This window comes from Oryx dammah, unplaced genomic scaffold, assembly GCF_014754425.2.
Source record: "Oryx dammah isolate SB20612 unplaced genomic scaffold, SCBI_Odam_1.1 HiC_scaffold_13, whole genome shotgun sequence".
Classification (NCBI taxonomy): Eukaryota; Metazoa; Chordata; class Mammalia; order Artiodactyla; family Bovidae; genus Oryx; species Oryx dammah.
This window is the reverse complement of record NW_024070197.1, coordinates 16127831-16134443: the sequence shown is the minus strand read 5'-3', so window position 1 is coordinate 16134443 and position 6613 is coordinate 16127831. Positions and strand designations below refer to the sequence as shown.

The 6613-nt window shown below is 49.7% G+C and overlaps 1 protein-coding gene across 1 annotated transcript in view; it reads left to right on the top strand.

The window, feature by feature from the left end:
• Nucleotides 1–643: 643 nt before the first annotated feature.
• SAMD4B (sterile alpha motif domain containing 4B) overlaps nt 644–6613 on the top strand; it is a 36289-nt gene continuing 30319 nt past the window's right edge. The window contains exon 1 of the mRNA XM_040252695.1: nt 644–767. The gene's annotated coding sequence lies outside the window, so the exon portion shown is untranslated. The remainder of the gene's footprint in view (nt 768–6613) is intronic.

The window sequence follows — 6613 nt, the reverse complement described above, 5'->3', positions numbered from 1 at the left end:
TGGGGAGCCTGGTGGGCTGCCGTCTCTGGGGTCGCACAGAGTCGGACACGACTGAAGCGACTTAGCAGCAGCAGCAGCAGCAGCAGCAATAGACTCAGGGTTGCGATGGAGAAACTGAGACGCCAGCTGCCCTAGCGTCTGCCCGCAACCTGGATGATCAGGGCGTGGTGGGGCCCAGGCCTAGAGCCCGGCTTGCGGGCCAGGCGGACCACCGGGCCTTGAACACCAGAATCAGGAATTGTGACTTAGTTGCAAAGCTGAGGTAGACAAGCGCGAGACTGCCCCCTGCAGGCCGGGAGGCCCAATCCCGGGCGCCGCCGGGCCCGTTGCCTATGGCAACGCCCCGCGCGCCCCGCCTCTTGCCCCCCTATCCCGCGGGGCCGACTGCCCGTCAGCTGAGCAGCCGACCAATCCGACGGGGTGGGGGGTGGGCCTCGTGGGCCTTGTTCAACCCCCGCGGCCCCCCTCTCCGCCGGGACCCAGCTTTTCTCCGCGCACACCTCCCGCCCTTCGGACTGCCCTCGCCGCCCGTTGGCGAGCGCGCGGTTCGTCACCGCGGCGTCAACTAATGCTGGCGCGCGGCGGTCCCGTCGGGGAGGGGCCAGGGGCGGTGACGCACGGCGCGGTGACGCAGCGCGACGGCGGCGGTGGCGGCGGTGGTGGTCGGTGCGGGAGGAGGGAGGGGAGCTCGCGGGCCGGAGAGGGGGCGACGGTGGTGGCGGTGGCCTGAGGAGGCCCGGGCGGCGGCGGCGGCGGCAGCCGAGGCGGTGAGTGGCGAGCAGAGCCAGGCGGACGCGGGGCGGCGGCGGGTCGGGGCTCTCGGGGCTCACCTCAGGGCGCCCCAGGCCGCGCGGGCGGCCCCGCCCCCTCAGGGACCCCGGGCGGCGGCGGGCGCGGAGCGCGGGCCTCAGGGGTCCCGACCCTCCAGAGAATCTCTCACACTCGTACCCGGAGTCTCCCTCACAGGCCGCTTCTCGAGCTTCTCCCCGAATTCCTCGCCCCTCGGGGTGGCCCGGGAGCCCGGCCAGCGGCCCATCTCGTGACCCCCCCGCCCAGGTCTACCTCAGACAGCTCCCTAGAGGGCACGCCCACAGACCTCCCCCCCCCGAATCCACTCGAAGCCCTCCGTCCCCTCCCGCCGTGCGCAAGGCTTGTCGAGAGACCACCCCTGATATTTCCACGTCTGCTCCAGACCCTGTCCTACGCCTCAAAAATCTTCCTCAGAGAACCCTGCTCTGGCCCTAGATTCCCCATCCTCCTCCTCAGTCTAGAAATATTCCCCCCGGGCCACTCCTCGTATTCCAACAATATGTGTCAGATATCTTCTCCAGGAGCCTCCCTCATAAGCCCTAAAAATCTTCAGATCAGAGACTCCCCGAAATCCCCTCCAGACCCCGTGCATTCCAGAAATCTCCCCCGGCGACCTACTTCTCACATCCTAACAATATCGCCCAGACTTCCTTCTCACACATCCCAAGAATTTTCCCTCCCATCTATCCCCATACCAGCAATCGCCTTGGAGATTTTCCATTTATGGCCCCCAAATCTCAGAGCCCGTTCCCCTGGAATGCTCCTGATGTACCCTGGAAAATCTTCCAAAGAGACCCTCTGAAATGGCCTTGGATCCTCAAAACTCACCTGGAGCCCCACCCCTCCCCCAATTCATCTCCCATATACACTCCCTCTCCATATACACATCCCAAAAGTCATCTCTTTGGACCCTTCCACAGGTCTCAAAAATCTCCCAAAGATCTCTTCATGTTCCTCAAATCTCCCCACCCTGAAATGCTCTATAGAGCACCCTAACACACCCCAAAAATCTTCCCATGAGACCCTCCTCACTTATGCCAAAAATCTCCAGAGATCCCCTGAATGTACAGAGAACTCTTTTTCCACATTCCATGAGCCTCTTCCAAAACCTTTTTTATGTATCCCAAATCTTTCCCATTAACCCACACAAAATGTTTCAAAAATTGCTTCCTAGGATTCCAGAAGGTTTCCCATAGTTTCTCTCTGATATTTTCTTCAATCCCCGTTAGAATCCTCCTTTCAAGGTCCCTCCTTTATAGACCCGCTTTCTGATGAACTTTCCTCCTCACAACCCTTGTAAACCCTAAGACCCTTTCTTCTCAACCCCTCTGAGATGCAGTTTTTTAAGACCTCCTCATACCTTCTCAGAGACCCCAGCAACCCCCATGAGCCCTCTGAGATATGCCTTTGAAATCTCTTCTAGAGACTCTTCCAGTAACCCTTGAATTACTACTTACAGACCTCCTGCCTTACTGAGAGTAGAGAAGGAAATGGCAACCCAATCCAGTATTATTGTCTGGAGAATTCCATGGACAGAGGAGCCTGGGGCGCTACAGTCCATGGAGTCACAAAGAGTCAGATACGGCTAAGTGACTAACACCACCACTACTACTACTTACTTACTATGAGACTTTTCCTAGATAATTCCCTCCCTGAACTCACCCTCACAGCTTCCCTCAAATCCTCTAGAACCCTCTGTGGAAGACACCCAACACCATGCAGTCTTCCCTCAAAATAACTCTGAGCTCATTTTCTTAGAAAGTCCCAGAATTCTTTCTGAAAAACCCTTTACCATGACATTGCCACGTTCCCTCTCAGAACAACCACCTTCCCCATATACCTTATTGAAGGCTTTACTCAGAGATTTCTCATCTGAGCTCTTTGAGAATTGTTCCTAAAAAGACCTATGTCATCCTGCTCCAGTAAATCTAAGATCTCTCACAGAAGGCCACACATCCACAGACTCCTTTTAGAGAATTTTCTCCAAAATTGCTGTGCATCAACAACCCTACCACTTTGTGAGACTTCCTCAGAACACACACTCAGATTCTCCCTCTGACATCTCCAAGAAACCTCCTTATTCAAGGCCTTATTACATATCCCTTTTAGAACCTCCATTTATACCGTTTCATCTCCTCCATTCTCTTTCCTGTGAAATCAACTTACAGATCCTTCTCAGATCTGAGCTTCTTTCCCCCATTATCCCACCATAGCCCCCCAGCATCCTACAGACTTCCCCTATCAGGAGCCTCTGTGTCCCTTTTTATTAAAAGATCCTCAAGAGATACCCTTACCCCTTGAAGTTCCAGCCCTCAGAGCTCTTTCTCTCAGGACATTTTTCTTTGGTTCTATCTTCATAGACCCCTCTTCCCTTCAGAGATAGACAGACCCTTCCTTAGACTTTTCTTGAGGACTCCCTCAATTTTCCTCTCAGAAGTTTTCTCCTTCCTTTTCCACATTGAGAGCTTCCTCACAAAAGAATCCCTCCCCATATAGTAGTCAAAGTGTTGACCGTGGACCAGCAGCACAAGCCTCACCTGATAACTTGTTAGAAATGCAAATTCTTGGGTCCCAACCCAGACCTACTGAATCAGAAAGCCTGGCAGTAGCTATCTGTTTTTAGGAACCTTCCTGGTGATTCTGATGCATGCTCAACTTTGAGAACCACTGCCCTCTAAGAGGATTTCCCTTTCCCCACATAAAGGCCCCTTGAAAGATGCCTCAGAGTATGCCTCTGTGCCCTTCTGCTCACCCCCATTTTCCTGGGAGCCCCCTTTGTGAAGTCCCTACCTTTCAGAAGATTCCTTACCTTCCTTGAAAGGTTTCTGGCTTGTCCACAAGGTTACCCCACCCTCTGAGCAATTACTTCAGATTCTGCCTTTGAATGGTTCTCTTTCAGATCTTCTTCAGCATTTTCTCCTTCTGGCTTCCCCTCTACTGCTCCATACCATCCCATATCCTTCACTGTTTCTGGTTCAGGTTGCTCCCTCCTTGAACACACATGTCCATCTCTTCTTATCTATTCCTCATCTGTCCTTCTCCACATAAACACCCTTCCCTTAAGGCACCTTCCAGTCTTCATTCTCTTACTACCCAGGGCCTTCCATTGTACTTTGTAGAGCGCCACTCATCTTCTCCCTTGTAGTTTTTCATGTACTTGTCCACTCACGCTGACCAGATTGGGAGTTTGGAAAGTACTGGGACGTAACTTATTCTTCTCTGAATTCCACAAAGTGGGCTCTTCCCTCTGTAAGTTGTAGGGAATCCTTGGCTAACTGGCAGCTAAGTTCGAGAAGAATAAACAGATCACAAGGGTAACACTGGGGTCTGCCTTCAGGGAGCTCACAGCCCAGTAGAGAGGTTGGTCAGGTACATGGGACAGAATGTGAGGTTAAAACCTATACACTGTGGGAATTTGGCAGTGAGAAAAGGAACCCTCTATCTGGAAAGACTTCATAGAAGAGGTGGTAAGACTGGGTGCTGTTCCACAAGAGTTGGGACAAGGATGATTGGCCTTCCAGGCAGAGGAAGCAGCTTATGCAGTTGGTCAAAAGCAAGAAAGACTCTAACCCATGGCATCTATTCTCTTCAGCTGAAGGACACAGATGAAAGAAAACAGATCTCCTCTATCTGCACTGTATTTGCCAGGTGCAGTTTAGTGACCCAAAGAGTAATAATGATCATTGTTTATTGAGTAGTTATTATCTACCAGTCACTGTTTAAGTGCTTCACGTGTATTGTCTCATCTCATATTCACAGGAACTCTGTGAGGTAGGTAAACTATGATTATCCTCATTTTACAAAGGATGAAATTGAGGACAAGTGGCTCAAATAGGTTTCTGGCTCTGTCCATCCCAGGATGATAGTGTCTGAAGTCAGAGATGGATTTTCTCTTCAGGTAGATAGGATTTGCATCCCACTCATTGCTTACCCGTTTTGTGACCTACAAAAAATTACTGAATTTCTCTAGTCCTTAGTTTCCAGAGTTAAAAAACGAAGGAAATAACGATACCTTACTTTATAGAATTGTTATAAGGCTTAAATAGTTAATATGTATGTAGTACCTAGAACAAGGGCTTCCCTGGTGGCTCAGATGGTAAAGAATCTGTCCACAATGCAGGAGACCAGGGTTGATCCCTGGGTTGGGAAGATCCCCTGGAGGAGGAAATGGCAGCCCACTCCAGTATTCTTACCTGGAGAATTTCATGGACAGAGGAGCTTGGCAGCCTATAGTCCATGGTATCACAAAGAGTCGGACACAACTGAGTGACTGACACACAAACACACACTTAGAACAATGCCCTGTATATGAAAGTGCTCAGTTTCAGCACACACACAAAAAAAGCTTGCAGCAGCCAAGACTCTAAAGATGTAAGTGGCATTACCTTAACTCAAGTTGGCTTAATAAAAAAAAAGAATTAATTGCCTCATGTTACTGAAAAGTCCAGAACTAGGATGGTTCCTAGATAGACCTAGCTGCATCCAGAAGTTCAAACAGTCTTCCTAGTAATTGCCCCATTTCTCCACTGACAACTTCATCCTCGGCTGGTTTCTGCTTTGTGACAACAAAATGGCCCTTAGCAACCCCAGACTTGAACTCTGCGTCCTTAGCAGTCTCAGTGGAAAGAGAACTCTTTACTGAGAGCCCCAGTTTGAAACAGTTTCTTCTCTGAGCTAAGTGTGAGACAGTGACAGGAGATCCTCAGAGACATGTTTAGGTGAGCGGTGCTCTTAGAGATTCTCTTGCTTGCTGAACCAGATAGAACTGTGATTCCATCCTTTGACCTTTGAGTGTTGATGATAGTCCCCTCCTCACTGTTCCCCAGCCCCAGTCATTCTCTTCTCTATGATTGTTTGGATCCAGAGATTGTTTTTGGCTAGTCTGACCCCACCAGACTTGACTTTGGGATCTCACTGGTAGAAACAGAGCTTCCCTGGTAGCTCAACTGATAAAAGAGTCCACCTGCAATGCGGGAGGACATGACTGAAACGACTTAGCAGCAGCAGCAGCAATGCAGGAGACCTGGGTTGGGAAGATCCCCTGGAGAAGGGAATGGCCTCCCACTCCAGTATTCTGGCCTGGAGAATTCCATGGACTGTATAGTCCATGGGGTCGCAAAGAGTCAGACATGACTGAACGATTTTCACTTGGGAGAAACAGGAATGAGATGACTGACTTGGTTTGGTTTTAGTCTTGAGGTAGTAGAATCCAGGAGTACTGGTGTTCAGTTCCCTACCTCAACTTTGGGTTTCCAGTACTCAGAGCTTTAGAAGAGGGTTAAATAGGTTACTGTGAGTAAGTTTTGTTTGTTTTAGGGTAAATTTGTTGAACAGAGTCTGCTTGAGGGCAACAGAACAACAGTATTATATAGAGTATGCACATCTCAAATGTCTTCAGCAGTCAGTTTATGAAGGCACTTTTTAGGTACTGGAGATACAGCAGTGAATGAAATAGTCAAGGTCTTAGAGCTCTTGGATCTTATATTCTGATGGAGGGAAGATATATGAATAAGTCAGATAGGTGTGTGCTATGAAGGAATTAAATTGAATGGGTTAGGGGATTGTCCACTGTACACAGGGTGGTGAGGAAGTGACAGTTGAGCCTGATAACCTGAAAGATAAGAAGGCACCAGTTGTGAGAGGATCTGAGATTTGGGCATTCTAATTTAACCATTGTTACATGTGAAGAAAAGACTGCTGCAAGGTGGGGAAATTTTTCACAGATATTTATTAACAGTCTCTTATGTCCCAGGCACTGTGCTAGAAATTGAATATATAACAGTGAATAATACAGCCACAGTCT